Below are 16,231 nucleotides of genomic sequence, written 5' to 3'. Positions count from 1 at the left end.
ATCGGTGTCGCCTATATCATCTCTCCTTGAACCCCTTGAAATGCCAGTTTTGGGTGAAACATGGATGCATCGTTGGCCATGTGGTGTCGAAGAACGACATTGCCACTGACTTCTAGAAGGTCAGGGCTATTGCTGACCTTCCACCCCCAACCAACTACAAGGGAGTTCAATGCTTCTTAGGCCATACAGGATACTGTCGACAGTTTGTGTTGAATTACGCATTGATAGTAAGACCTTTGTACAAACTGCTGATTGTCTTCGAATGGACTGAAGCTTGCCAATGCACATATGAAGAGCTGAAGAAGGCTCTAACCATAGCACCAATTCTACGAGCCCCAGATTGGACCATAACCTTCCACATGCATATTGATGCTTCTAAAATCGCTATGGAGGCAGTGTTGTGCCAACCTGGCGAGCACAACCTAGACTATTTAGTGAGCTTTACAAGCTGACAACTAGCAGAGATGAAAATGAATTACTCGATGACTGAAAGAGAGGGCTTGGCCATGGTGTTTGCTGTGAAGAAGTTCCGGCATTATCTATTGGTTACACCCTTTACCTTCTTCGTAGACCATCAAGCCTTGCTATACCTAGTGAACAAACCTTGCGCTACGAGACGCATAGCTCGGTGGCTCCTTTTGCTCTTGGAGTTTGGCTTCTCGGTGGTTGTACGGAAGGGGAAACAACACTACATGGCTGATCATATGTCATGCATCCCCACAGGGGAACCCGTTGGAGAAGGCATCATTGATGAATTTCCAGATGCCCACCTCTTTAACCTCTCCAACGGGAGGGATTTATTCAAAGCCGATTTAACACCATATTGGGCAGATGATATAGTCCAACTGCTTGAGCATGGACTACTTGAATGACCAATAGAAAAGGCAATACTAAGGCGACTTATTCTCAAAATCCAACCCTATCAGTTGATAATAGGCCAGCTATATCCCTTAGGGAAAGATGGATTGATGCATAGATGTGTGTGCGAGCATGAGATGCACGACGTGCTCTCAGAGGATCACAGTGGGATTGCTGGAGGACACTTTTACAGAGACACAATAGCTCGCAAGTTGTTGCAATCTCAACTATGGTGGCCAACGCTGTTCCGTGATGTTAAGCATTGTGACAAATGTCAGGGGGGACAAAGGTCCCGATTCGCAAGGATCAGATGGAGTTGACCCTAGTCATTGCACGACAACCCTTCGAAAAATGGGGGATCGACTTCATGGGACCCATCAGCCCTGTTGCATAGTATTCTCACGCCAAATACATCATTGTGGCCCACAGACTACCTAACAAAGTGGGTAGAGGCGAGAGCAACCCGAAAGAACGATGTTTGAACGATTGGTAAGTTGTTATGGGAGCAAGTGATCTCATGATTCGGATGCCCCATCGAACTAGTCAGTGACCAGGGGACACACTTCATCAATGAAGTGATAACTCATCTCCTATCCACCTTCCTGATTATCCATTGGAAATCCTCTCCATACTACCCTCAAGCAAACGGCCAGGCAGAATCCACAAATAAGATTCTCATCAATGTCCTAACCAAGGTAGTCTCGGCCTCACGCAGTGACTGGGATAATAAGCTGATGGCAACCTTGTGGGCTTATCGCACAGCTTACAAAACAGCCATCGGATAGACCCCCTTTAGGCTCACTTACGGAACCGAAGCGATTCTCCCCATAGAATTCTTTGTGCCTAGCCTACGAATTGAGCTTCAAGAGCGATGGGAAGGAAAGGAAGCATGGACGCAATGCCTAGTAGAACTCGAACGCCTCTCGGAGACCCATCTTCTAGCCACTCACGTACTCATATGCGAGAAGGCATGACGCAAGAGCTAGTTTGACAAACATGTGAAGCAACGCGACTTGGAACAAGGCGACCTAGTGCTCCTATACTCAGTCAAGGGGCACAAGCAAAAAATAAAGTTTTAGGGTCTTGGACCTTTCAGGGTCCGTGCAATTAGCCGATTGGGCAATGTTGAGCTCGAAACTCTAGTCGACGGAATTGGCTTCTTCAATGGCAGCCGTGTTAAGAAATACTATCCCCATGCGGATCCTTTGCATGAACCACCAATGTTGGAACCACCAGTCAACGTTCGTGTAGCCACCATCACCAAAATCAACGACGCGAAGGAGGAAGTCATGGAACCTACATACCTGCACATCACAGTCACTACCAAGCGGACATGCATCTTCAATGCCTTAATTGACGAGGAAGCGGACTTCAATGTCCTAACTCACGATCATTGGACCCAACTTGGAAAACCACCACTACAACCCACTAACGCAAGGTTGAACCCATATGGAGGCCACTCCTATGCACTCCTTGGCAAGTGTGTAGGGCTACCGTTTCTATCGAGACTAAAACTGTACCAATGATCTTCAACGTGCTGCCAAACACCAAGGACGCAGGCACGGAGACGCTACTAGGGCAAACCTTCAAGAAGCAAACTTGTTGCCACTTCGATTATGAGTCGCAACGCGTTCACCTCGACATAGGCAACATCCGCATTGATACACCTTTCAGCAAGGGTGGAGTGATGGAATGGTCCACACGACCACCGATAGAACTATTAGCATTCGAATCTAAGGAGACGGGTAGTGCCCGGCCACCCCCCACCACTACTCAAGAACCACTACTCGTGGTGACAAAAGCTAAGGCTCAACAACATAATTTCCAATAGAGGCCTAAACAGCCACAATCGCTGCCTAGGAGTCATCACACGCGACCTCATAAGACCCATAGCTCTAAACCTAGGACACCAAGGTGCAGTTATAGAAATCAGGGCATGATCTGGCGCAAGTGGGTCTCCAAAGCTCTCCTGCTCGCGCAAGGCTACTATGAGGGAAACACCTAGTTGTATATCCCTAAAACCCACCTGGACAAGATTGCCACTCGTATGCTATCCCCGAGCTTGATCACCCCCAGCCCCATCAAACCTCAAAACAACGAGCCGCAGTGCTCCCTAGGACCACATCCATCAAGCCCATATACACATATGCCCGAAAGACTCGAACAAGCCTACTGGCCCAAACGACAGACACCATCACATGACCCATCACCCACTAGAGTCCATCCGACTACAATGATCCATGCTGAAGGTAGTAGTCCATCAGAAGTAGCTACCGCTCCACTAGCCCTAAGCCAGTTAGCCCAACCGCAACCTAAGGCACACCTGCAACCACAACTATCCGCTGTCAAATGCTCTAGGGCCAGCAAACCCTAACCACCGGCAGGTCTTAAGTCCTCCTACGAGCGAAAGTCATTTTTGACACTGGCCTCAAATCTAGCCATAGATACAGGGGATGACATGGTTGATTGCATTAGACGGTTCGATGCCACCTTCAGAGAGCTGGCTCTGAGCTATGACCGCTTGGACTTAGGCTTGTTGCCCGGGCCTTTTGCAACCGAAATTCGCATGATGCCTTGTTCTTGGGAGACGTTTGAACTTACCTTCGCAAAGGCAGCAAACTCTGCTGCTGCTGCTGTATCTCTCGATAGTGAGGTCTCTAAAGAGCAAGTACTCAAACAGCGCCTCATAACGTCATACGATTAGCGAACCACTTCTGCCATCAGCGGCCAAGAAATCACAAAATTATCCTAGCTTGTTGGGATTGAATTCCCATTTTTGCAGCACTAGTAGACTCTTAGGTTGCAATGGGAAGTAGAGGGCTGCCGAGTCATGACCAATGTAGAGCAGCATCGCACAATCAAAATAGCAGAGTACGACCCCACTTATGTCGCGCCAACCTCGTACAGAGTGTTGACCACTCTTCGCAACTGCCCCTTGGAGGAGCACATCAAGGGACATCCTTACCTCGATCGCCTACTGACTGAAAAGGAGCTACACATTGCTAGCCGGCAGTGCCTCCGGTGACGTCCTAACAGATGTTCTCACTTACATAATGCATGTTGGCACTCGCCCTTTTGATCTCGATCGGACAGCTCAGTTAGAGTACAATCCCAATTTTTACACTTGGTTCCTGCACCGATGACTCCTAAGACCCATTCCAAGGTTCTCAACCCCCCACACCTTCAATCCTAGTAAGGATTCTTCTCAAGCTGGGAGGGGAAGGGGAGTAAGGTGAATCAAGAGATAAGGTGAATCAAGAGATCAATTAAAAACAGAATCAAGAGATCAATTAAAATCATCGGGGGTCAAGCAAAACGCATAAGTGCGTAGGCAACAAGCGAGGTAGAAAAATGTCAAGAGAACTTTAGAATAAAAGGCAAAAAGTTAAGTTGAAAAGGGGGGCTCCACATTGAATAGGATTTTGAGGCTTCCATTCAATAAACACGTAAAGTCTTTCCTTTTCGGTCTATGATGTTTTTGTATTGTCAATTTGGAAGAACTAATGGAAATTGGGGTTCATGATAGGAACGAAAAATGTCACAACAAGACTGTGCCCACCAGCTTCCATTCATGGAAGAGGAGAGAGCGCAGTGCAACATCACCCTGGAGAGCCACGCTTACAACCAACTACAATTTCGAGCCATTCACAACATAGAAGGATTGGTGGCCAAGGAAGAGGTGGCCAAGAGAGTCGTTGAAAAATGCAACATCACCAGATACCTAGAAAGATTCACCCAAGAACCCGACCACACAAAGTGTGTGGAATTTCTCAGGTCTTATGACCCCGACAACGAGTGCTGCACTGTCACAATAGGAAGGGGACAAAATGCCAAGCAGGTGTGCTGGTTCAATTAACCCCCACCTCGGTGGAAAAGGCGCTGGGACTAGAACCGAAAATAGAAAAGAAGTAGAAGAGAGATGTGTACGCCATGCTGGGGATGAGAAAGGAGGACGTGCTGACAAACGATGGCATCAGCATTCAAGATATCCCTGATGCAGAAACCAGATTACAAGAAAAACTGGTACATGTGCTCTTCTCCAGCCAGCGCTACGACACATTCATGCACCGAATCAGTGTGCCAGTGCTGGAGAATGTGGCGGCTCATACCCTGCATGAAGTCGATTGGAATGGCTATGTGCGTAAAACTATCGACCAGGCGGCTAAAGCGCTGGCTTTAGGAAGCATGCCCGCAGGAGGAGAGTCTCCAGCGTCTAAGGTTGCAGAAAGAAAGAAGGCCTCGTCCAAGGCCTCATTCATCACCTATGGAAGCATCTTAACAACGCTCATCCAGGAGGCCGTGAAAGAGACGCAGGATGCAGAAGAGGGGGAAGGGGAAACGCCCGACAGGTCACCCCCTCATTAGTACCAGGAGAGGTCTAGTGAGGATTGAGATCGATAAGGAAGGACAGGGGCAAGAAGAGCAATCAAGCAAAAAGCAGGTCAAGGAAACCAAGAAGAAGACAACGCAGAGGAAAAAGAAACCGGATGAAGGTCGTAGGAAGGAGAAGGAAGATTTGGAGAAAGCAAAAAGACAATCCCTCAGGGAGGCCGAGGAGAGGGAGAAGAAGAGGAAGCACGAAGAAGAAGAAACAACAAAAGGGTCATATCTCCCCGAATTGTCCAAACCCTAGACGATCTGTGGATTACAAGCCCTTGTGCAGCCGATGCAAAGGTGAAGGCCACACTGCAAAGGACTGTCCAAGTCCAGCCCCTGTCAAGGCCAATGCTACTGATAGCCAACAGAAGGCACAAGAGCCTGCCTCCAATTTGGTAGAGTTGGAAGTTGCTGCTGTCATGCGCGCCAAGAAGAAGGAACCAGTTGTTCAAGAAGAGAACAACTCCCTTGCCAAGACTGTGAAGTTCAACCTATCAACAGAGGGACAGAGCAGTACAGAACAGAACAGTGCAGTACAGAGCATTGTAGTGCCACAGAGCAAGTCAAGTGGGCTAAAAAGGCGTCGAAATAGGAGGCTGAAAAGAGAAAAAGAGAGGAGCAGGAAGAAAAGGAGAAACTGGAGGAAGAATACAGAAAGGCCGAAAAAGAAAGGCAAAGAAGAGCTGCGGAGGAAGAAGAGGAATTAAGAAGAAAGGAATAGGAGGACTTGGCCAAGGCCACACGCTGGTCTATTGAACAACAATGCAGGGCGGATGATCGAGGAGCCTGGAGCCAGTTGAGGGAAGAAGGGCCTAGCTCTAGCACGCAGGCACCAGAAGTCGCGCCGCCCGTGTCCTGGAAGGCAAAGGCAAAGCACCCCTCCATCCTATCCCCAACCTCATGGCACCCTCCATTGAACCCACTATGCTCACCCCTAGCATCCCCACCAGCATGTAAGTTTCCAACTTTGTGGCATGGATGCAATACTTCATCAGTAAAGAAATGGCCCAAGGGGAAGAGCACAGAAACCATGGCCACAGGGCAAAAAAGGCCAGCCGCGGATGTAGAATCGAGGCAGGACCAGAAGCATCCGCGTGTGGAGGCCTCGACCACCCCCACCCATGCAACAATGACGGCACTAGTAGCCAATTACAACGGATACATCGTCGAGCTGCTCTCCCAATTGGAGAGGGCGAAGGAGGAAAAGAGAATGGCGGTAGCTGAGTTGGTGACAGAGAAAGAGTTAGTAGCCGCCTTCCAACTGGAGAAAACCCGCATCATAGCCATGCAAGACCGACAAATATTTGACCTCAAGCAAGAATTGAAAGCAAAAGAAGACATGGAAGAAAGCTACAACAGCGGCTTGAGGACAAAAATCAAGAACTTGTGCAGATGCAGCGGGAATACAAGCTCCTCCTGATGCAACATGGAAACTGGAGGCGAAAACCGCCAACATTGAGCAAATGATGGAGGAACTAAATGCCAAAGAAGAGGAGAGAAGACAAGAGATGGAGCAACAACGAAAAGAGATCGAGTCCATGACCGATCAACTGCGCCTCGGAAGGAAAGAGCACGAGAATATAAGCAAAGAAATCAGAGCCCAGGAGCAGAAGCTCGTAACCCTAGCACAAAAGCAGGGGGAGAGCATGGAAGGAATGAACAAAAGGGCCGAGGAATGGGCCGTGTAGAACGAGAAACAGGTGAAGGCACTGGCGCGGTGCCTTGCTTTGGTGGAAAAAGAAAAAATCTTGGCAGAAAGCAAAGCGGACACCGCCCAGACAGCCTTCACTGCCCAGCAACAGGCCTTCCTCAACACATTACTGGGGACACAACCCGGCCAAAGGGAAAGGAGTCGTTGGAGGTAGTGGCGAAGAAACTGAGCATCGCATGCAGGGCCCTGCATGCGGGGCTACAGATGCCACCCCAACCTGTAGAGGTTAGGCTGGGCTTAGAAGAACAACGAAAGTACCTACTATTGAACGGCCTAACTCCCCAGGAGTTGGACGCACTTGGCTTTGAGAAAGGAGCGCAACTAGACGACTGACAAGGGGAGGAGGTTGACATTGAATTTGTCATAAGGAGAACCAATGAAGAAATAATCCCACAACCCCCCTCGCTGCATGATCAGGAACAACAACAAATCAACCCGCCCTCGGACAAAGACAAACTGCGCTTAGGGAGCGACGTAGGAAACTAGTTGAAGAAACCAGGAGGCAGTTGAGAGCCAAACCAGTCGTACGGCCATTTGCACCCTCCAACCATGCCCCGATGACCTCTCGATGCAATTCCATGCGGAGCTGGTGATTTGGGAACAGCTGTGGGAGCTTTCGCTCAACCGCCAAGACCCACGGACCACTTATTGTTCAAGCGTTCCAAGCCGAGCACTAATGGATACCTCTGACATAGCCGACGCGCCATCCATATCTATGGGTGTAGTGAGCTTACCTCCATGCCGATCGAGTTACCTCCTCTCCCTCGCACTCTGGTAGCTCCACGATCCAAGTACATACTTCAAGTAAGCTCCATCCTCAAGCTCCACGCTCCAAGCTCCATAGCCGCGAGCAAGAGAAGAGAAGAGAAGAGAAGAGAAGAGAAGAGAAGAGAAGAAAGAGAAGAGAAGAGAAGAGAAGAGAAGAGAAGAGAAGAGAAGAGAAGAGAAGAGAAGATGGAGAGCTTCTCCTCCCCGGTCCCTCACCCTCACACATTCACTCCCTCACACTCTCACACTCCCTCTCTCAAGCATAATCTCAAGCAAGCAAGAAGAAGAAGAAGAAGAAGAAGAAGAAGAAGAAGAGAGCCACTTTTGGCCACACACAAGAATGAGCTTCTCATTCCACTTTTTGGCTTTTATACATGCCCTACTTCTCCTTGGGCGGTCATCCCCTTTTTACATGACCGGCCATTGGCCTAGGTCCTCTTTTCCTATTTCCTTCCTATCTTTCTTGCTTCTTCTCCACCGCCCATCTATCTTTACAATTTGCACAGGAGAGAGCCTGGCACTCTTTTACAAGATTTTAGGGTGCGCCTTTGTATTTTAAAATGCACCTTTCCCCTTTTGTATTTGCCTTGGACTTTTAAGGTTGCCCTTGCGATTTTGGCATTTTCTCCTCTTCTTTCTTTAGTTGGGCTACCTTTTTTCCACCTTTGCCCTGCGTCTTTTTTATTTCCTTTTGCTTTCTTCGTGTTGGGGTTAACATTACCCCCCCTCCTAGACGAGTGCCAGTCCCATGGCACTCTTCGTCGAAGGTAGCATGCAGAGCTTGCACCAAAGACGTGGGTGGAAGGGACTGTTGTGGTTTTCCTTGGAGGAGTTCTGATGTTGGTGCGGATGAAGGTCCTTGGTGGCACTTTGCTGTTCTGATTGGCTGGTGATATGATTTTTGTAGGTGGCGATAGGGCTACTCTTTGTTGGGAATGGTCACTCATAGCTGGCACGGGTGTTGGTGTTCTCGGGATGCTCATGGTGGATTCTGCTCGTGATGATTCTCTGGTGGTCTTGCATGATGAAGTAAAGGACAAGAGTTCAGAGTTGAGTGTTGATGTAGAGCTGACGACGCTTTGGTTGGAGTCTTTAATACCTACAATTGGAAAACCTCTGATGTGGTCTCTCCTTAAGGGGTAGTGCTAGTCTTCCTATTCTGCACAAGACATATTTTGATTAGTTTGGGAGACTGGTCAAACTCTAAGCGAGCTTGGAGTATTGTCCTGCACTTGAGGACCCAAACCGTGTATAGGTTGTAGTGTGAATATTAAGTGAATACACGTGCTATTTAGGTATTACTTAGTTAGAAGACTGTCAGCCTGGTTCCTTGTATATCAATGGGTCAGTGAAGTGAGGGGCTAAGTTGATGGAAAAAAATTATCGATGAAGACGGGGAGTACACTTGAAGATTTCTTGAGACATCATTATGATCTTGTCAAGGCAATGTAGCATAATTGAGCTCCTTGATGTCTTAGCTTCTGGTAGCTAGTGGCTACTTGTAGTGCTTGAAAAGTATGGTGTACTTTTGCATCGTCTTTCATGCCTTGCTTACCATTGTTGATTGTAATGGCATTGAGATGGAGTGCAAAAGAATTGTGTAAGTGGTTTAGGGTGACAGGTCTAACCAAAGGTGAGGCGAGCTCCCTAGGTATGTCCTGCCCTTGATGTGCCTTGAATAATTTTGGGGGATGTATAAAGGGCTAGGGGATTAGGGACAGAGCGAGCCGACCAAGGTCACTGGACGTACCTAATTTGAGGACCTCTGGATGTGATCTGTGATCGTGTGTGCTTTTTTTTTTCTTTCTTTCTTTCTTGCTTTCTTCTCTTTTTTTTTGGTGGAAAAAATGAATACAATCAATGCAATACATTGAGGCTGTTAGCCTTTCACTTGGATTGAGAAATGTTGGGATCCAAAGGCTATGAAGAATGGATATTACAGAGATGATTGTGTCACCAGCCTTGATGCTAGAGGAACTGTTGTTGAGATGAAGAGATACACTTGAGATTTTGCAAACCTCTTTGTAACATGTGAGACATCGAACAATTGAGGTAGCACTTGGAGTGAGCCGTGTAGGACAAGGACAGAGCATCTTGCGAATTGAATCCTGGATGATGAAGAGACGTTTGCCTTGTTGAGAGCGTGGCTCCTGATCTAACATAGAGTTTGGCCAAGAAGGAGGAGGTAATCGATGATTATGCTTTGGCCATGCTCAGTTGCAATATGTGCTTTTTGCAGAGGTGTCCTTGGGTTCTCATCCAGTGGCGCTTCCGTCATGGCTTTTGTTTGTTGGTATTCCTGTCGCTTCCTCCATAATGGTTCTTTGTGGGGTTGGTGGTCTTGTGGTGACTTGGATATTAAACACTTCTAGACATTGACCTGTGTCATTCTGCACATGCAAGTCACATGCTTCAACCATAATGAAAATGTCCAGCTAAACAAGAGATCGCCAACCTGAATCCCTTAGTTTTGACTTGATGCATATCACCTGCACTTGGTCATCATTGCTCATGGGGTGTATTGGCCTTTGCTTCTTTTGATATTATTTACATAGTCACAAAACACGTTGTTTATTTATGTACATGTTCATGAAAACATGTCACTCCGTGAGGGTAAAAACCAATTGTAGAACTCTGGATTGTACTGGACCGTGGCACACACATCTAGTACTCGTGGAAGCTTACTCAATACCGATAGATATTTTGCAACATCGAGTAGCATGGAACCTTGTCCGAGTCTACTGGCAACATGTAACTCCTCCTCAGTAAGAACCTTATCAGACAGAGAGTTCTCTTGGCTAGTTTTAGCTAAGTCCTTAGCTAAGTCCTTACCCTGAATTGCAGTCAGCACTCGAAAGGAAGTTGGTGCCACATAGGCTGGGTCTCTTTGAGACCGCCATTTGGCCAATCTCTCCTCTGAGACTGTCATGATTTGGGCTCCTAGTTCGGCCATTGCCACGCGGTTTTGACACCAACGCTATTCAAATTAACTTCGGCCCTCTGATAGTCGCTTTAGTTGCTCTATCTTTAAGAGATTTGGCTGGCAAAGCACATAATTGAATGTGACAGTTAAGCGTAGTTCGTCGGCTTCCTCGTTAGAGATGAGTCGCATGTGTTCATACAGGAGCCTGTTATAGTGCTCGTCAAGATGTTCTTGCTCTTCCCAGGATAAGGGAAACGGCAAGTATTCTTTGAGCTTCTCTTTAGGGAATGCGCCCATGTTTGCCAGGACATAGACACGTGCGAACACTTTGAGCTTAGCATCCAACTCAGTTAAGCATTCTGTGACACTTCTATGTTTAACGAGGGCTTTCTCGGTTGCTATCTCATGCAAGGTTCTAAGAGTTTGCCCGGGCTTTAGCGTAGCTGGGGGCTCAGGCCTAGACGAGCATTCTATGACACTTCTATATTCAACGAGGGCTTGCTCGGTTGCTATCTCATGCAAGGTTCTAGGAGTTTGCTTGGGCTTTAGCGTAGCTGGGGGCTCAGGCCTAGACGAGCAAGTTTGGCCAACGCTAGGATTTCTTATGCTCTTGGGGTTTTCATGTTTCTCCTGAGGCTTTGTCATTGCGTCATGGTTCTCCTTGGATGTGACTGGTATAAGTTTGTCACCCTATTGTGGTAGCGTTGTATCCACTCTTGATGTGCCATCTCCTTGGCCACATCTTTGAGAGGTCTCTCCTCAAGCCTAGGCTTTAGGTGCTTTGGAAGTGTTGGAGTTGTCAAGGACATTGGTTGCGGCACCTCCTTCACAGGTGTACTGTTAAGGACACGCTCCGCCAGGAGCATAGTCACGGCCAAGGGCTGTGACTGCTGTGATCCCTGATTGGAAGTAGTAGCGGCTAGTCTAGTGGGCTGGGTACCCTTGGTGGATTGTGGTGTTAAGTCCCTAGGGCGATCGGAAGTGGTCGTGTCTTTTGTTGCCCTTTGAGCATTCACCTGTGTAGATCGAGCTTGAGTTGATCTAGTCACATTAGGTTGCATAGGTATATCCTTGGGCCAAGAGCTACGGATGGTGCCATGTCCTGCCTCTTGGACATTTGGAAGCTTTGATGTAGGTAGAGATTGAGATTGAGTAGCCGCACTTGACGACAGTTGTGCTTCTTGTGTCCGTTTAGGGGAAGAGGATGTAGGAGACTTTGGACTCCTAAGTGGCTTTGACACTGGCTGGGAGATTCGCTCGTGGCTGTTAGATGATTTTGCTATTTGTTTTGTTGAGCATTTAACCTTGCCATGAGCAATGTTGTGCCTATGATGCCTGCTATCCTCTTGGGGAATCAAAGGCTCCTTAGACACTAGTGGATTTTGCGTATCCTCAATGATTACATCTGATATCTTCTTGTCAAGCACGCTAGGCTGAGGATTTACCCTCCGATTGGTCCCATTTGGTTTCTTGATTTCGACCGTGAGGGGCTCAGTCACTCCACTGTTGTTGACTCGAGACTTGGTTTTTCGTTTAGATCTCCTCATATGCTTCTTTGCTCTTGATACGATTTGGCCTTCAGTTGGCAAGGGAGGTTTAGTAGGGGATTTTGGCACCCAAATCCATCGGTTACCTGTGTAATACCCTTGAGCACGTAGCAACGGCTTTGGATATCCATCGCGGCATTGTGCTGACCCTCCATCAATGCCTTCATCTATAAGGCTTGGGCTTCTTTTGGGGTCTTCTACGATATTTGTAAGTCCAAAGCACGTCCTTGGCATTGTCTCTTGACCTTCTTGTTGCAGGCATGGCCTCACTCACTGGTTCTCGTTGTTCGACCTGTGCTTGTATCAACTCTTCCAACAAGTCCTTGCTCTTATTAGCAGGCTTGACTGTTATGTCAGCACCTTCCTTTCCTTTCCCTCAAGGTTCGATGAGGTCACCCTTGCTAAAGGTTGTGACTATCCTCACACCCGGTAGTGTCAGGTGTATCCTCTGTGCTACATAGTCAGTCTCACATTTGGTCACCCTTTTGAAGGGTCTTCCCAGGAGGGTTTCCTTACCATATTTAGCACTATTTGGAGGAACATGAAATATGATAGGCAAGCTTTCAGTTTCAATTGTTGCAAGGATATTGCACTTCTCTATGAGTGCTTGTGGAGGTCCCCCATAAGGGCTAAGAGTTGCATTAGTCGGTGTCAGCTCTGGTTGGCCTAGTAGGGTCCATGCCTCATAGGTCAAGACATTAAAATCTGCTCCTTCATCAATCAGAGCATCGATAGTATGCTCTCTTTTCGTGGTGAGTTCAACCCTAAGATAAGTAGGTGGTACTATGTCTTCATCTTCCGGGTCTTGGCTTGTAAATTTAAGCCCTCTGACAAATGCCCTTGAGTCCCCAACTGCACGACCAGATGTGGATTCTCCACTGATGTCTTGGCTCATCATTGCAGTGCTATTCAAGGAGCATCTATTGTCAGGACCATCATATCTAGTCATTCTCGCTGTTGTAGCTTGATGTTGTTGCTTTCCGCTTTGACTAGATGCAGTCCGAATGCAACACGTATGTGTTTTTACAGTGTGGCCTTTTTGTCCTTGTTGGCTAGATTGGCCCATTGAGGTTCTAGGGTCTCTGTTTCTCTCTACTCGGGTATGGGCTTTTGGTTACTCTTTTGTCAGTGAGAATCCATGTTCGTGTAGAGTCATTACTACACTAGGGTCTATTTTGGAGGACCTGTCACTGCACGCGTTTTCTCTCCAACCTACTTGGGGGAGGTGTGGAGGGGGCAGACCCCCCTCTGCGGGGGTTCGGGGGGGCAGTCCCCCGGCCCGCAGGGCCGTTACGGTAAACGCCATGTGCAATTTGGAGGACCGTTTATAGCCAAATTTTGAACTACTTGCTCTAAGTTTCAACCCAGTGATGGATCTATGATGTGCCTTTAGGTTTACGTAGCCTTTGGGATCAATTTCGGGGTTTCGATGCGTCAAAATTTGTGTCCTAGATACCTGTCCGATTTTGGCAGTTTTTTGTCCGATTCTTAGATGTCCGATTATCAGAATCGGACGTCCAATTTTGGGTTGGTCCGATCGGCCCAGTGGTCTGATTTTGGTCACGTCCGATTCTTGCAGTGGTCCAATTCTAGGAATCGGATCGGACAAGGTGGTCCGATTCTGGGACTGGTCCGATTCTAGGAATCGGATCAAAAAAGTGGTCTGATATTCAAAGTGGTTCGATTTTCGGAGAGGTCCGATTTTTGGAGTGGTCCGATTCTGGGACTGGGACGGCCTGGTTCGATGGCGCGGACGACGGCCCGTGAGTTATGCGCGATGCCTCTAGGTCAACGTCTACTCCACCGAATCATCCAGTGCCTTCCAGATAGGTGCAAAACACTACAAGGAAATGCCAGACATGCCTGGAATCACTGTGGTGCTCGAATCAAACGGCACTCCAAGGATCTGTGCCCCTATTTCCCTATTTTAGCCTATTATACAACAACAGAAAATCCTATTGTTTGCTTCTTTTTCTATGTTTTTTCCTACCCTAAATGCATACAAATCACAAAGCAATCACCTACACTACTCCAACGTGCTTTTCCAAATCCAAAAAATAAAAAACCTACTTGCTAAGGAGATCGAATACCTCTTCAAACTCCCTTGCTTCCTACGTATCTACTTCAAGCACCGGTTCGGGGAAAACCCTACTTCAATGCTCGATTCGAAGCGTGCAAATGCTCAAGGCTTGAATTCGTTGGTCCCGGCAACGAAACCAAAATGTGGGAGCTTTCGCTCAACCGCCAAGACCCACAGACCGCTTATTGTTCAAGCATTCCAAGCTGAGCACTAATAGCTATCTCTCACATAGCCGACGCGCCATTCATATCTACGGGTGTAGTGAGCTTACCTCCATGTCGATTGAGTTACCTCCTCTCCCGCGCACTCCGACAGCTCGACGATCTAAGTGCAAGCTTCAAGCAAGCTCCATCCTCAAGCTCCACGCTCCAAGCTCCATAGTTGCGAGCAAGAGAAGAGAAGAGAAGAAGAGAGGAGAAGATGGAGAGCTTCTCCTCCCCGGTCCCTCACCCTCACACACTCACTCCCTCACACTCTCACACTCCCTCTCTCAAGCATAAGCTCAAGCAAAAAAGAAGAAGAAGAAGAAGAAGAAGAGGAGAGCCACTTTTGGCCACACACAAGAATGAGCTTCTCATTCCATTTTTTGGCTTTTATACATGCCCTACTCCTCCTTGGGCGGTCATCCCCTTTTTACATGACCGGCTATTGGCCTAGGTCCTCTTTTCCTATTTCCTTCCTATCCTTCTTGCTTCTTCTCCACGCCCATCTATCTTTACAATTTGCATAGGAGAGAGCCTGGTACTCTTTTACAAGATTTGAGGGTGCGCCTTTGTATTTTAAAATGCACATTTTCCCTTTTGCATTTGCCTTGGACTTTTAAGGTTGCCCTTGCGCTTTTGGCCTTTTCTCCTCTTCTTTCTTCAGTCGGGCTACCTTTTTTCCACCTTTGCCTTGCGTCTTTTTTATTTCATTTTGCTTTCTTCGTGTTGGGGTTAACAACAGCAAGAAAACGAAAATGACCCTTTCACTTTCAGTTTCCTCATGCCTAACAGCCCGAGAAGGGTCCTACCAATTAAGGTAATGGAGGAGGTGATCGCGAATGGCGGCCGATTGGGCCAAAAATGGCTGGAAGACAGAGCAAAGACCCCCACTCTATGGGGCACGGAGGAAGCAGAGTTTTGGCAAGACAAAGTGTTTGAGGTACCACACACTGTACAGGGCTACAACTGCCAACATCTTTGGAGAAGACGAGTATGTGATATTAGCATGCTCGCCTGGATGGCGTTTTGCAAAACCCTACCCTACGAGAGGAACGACCCTACATTCATGGCATATCCTCATAGGGTAGGCGTGGATTTTGTTGCCACCCTCCATGGGTGGCATGACTTTCCCATCATCTACAACTCCAATGCCGCCTCCTTCGAGCATGCCCTCCTTTTTGATTTAGGAAGCCTAAGTGATTCCATGACATGCTTTCTCACAGACTTCTCCTCCTGTCCAGATCCCGCCTTTATAACTACATGCTGAGCACCCTCAGCCGCTGGGCGGATCGGTGCATTATGCGGCGCCGAGCGGCTGTGGAAGCGGAGTTGTTTGGTTTATTCCATGCGTAAGGATGCACAGGTATTCCATGCGTAAGGATCCGCCTATGTGGTTCTTTTTTTTTGCACTACTAGGAGAACAACAACCTATTCCTAATTTTCCTTGTCATGGAGGTGGAGAAGGGGGGTCAGATGGACCACCTCTCTCCACGTCTGCATGAACCTCAAAGGGTACATGAAAAGCCGTCAATTTTTTAGCAAGTCCATCTGACCCCCTTCTCCGCCTCCATCAGACAAGGAAGATTAGGAATAGGTTGTTGTTCTCCTAGTAGTGCAAAAAAAAAAACCGCATAGGCGGATCCTTACACATGGAATACCTGTGCATCCTTACGCATGGAATAAACCAAACAACTCACTTCCACAACCACTCAGCACCACATAATGCACAATCACCGCACCTAGGGGTCCTCAAGTTAGGCGTGC

Source organism: Lygodium microphyllum, unplaced genomic scaffold (assembly GCF_053477565.2).
Source record: "Lygodium microphyllum isolate KBCC unplaced genomic scaffold, Lygodium_microphyllum_v1.1.10 scaffold_41, whole genome shotgun sequence".
NCBI classification, from domain to species: Eukaryota; Viridiplantae; Streptophyta; class Polypodiopsida; order Schizaeales; family Lygodiaceae; genus Lygodium; species Lygodium microphyllum.
This window is presented reverse-complemented; position numbering follows the sequence as displayed.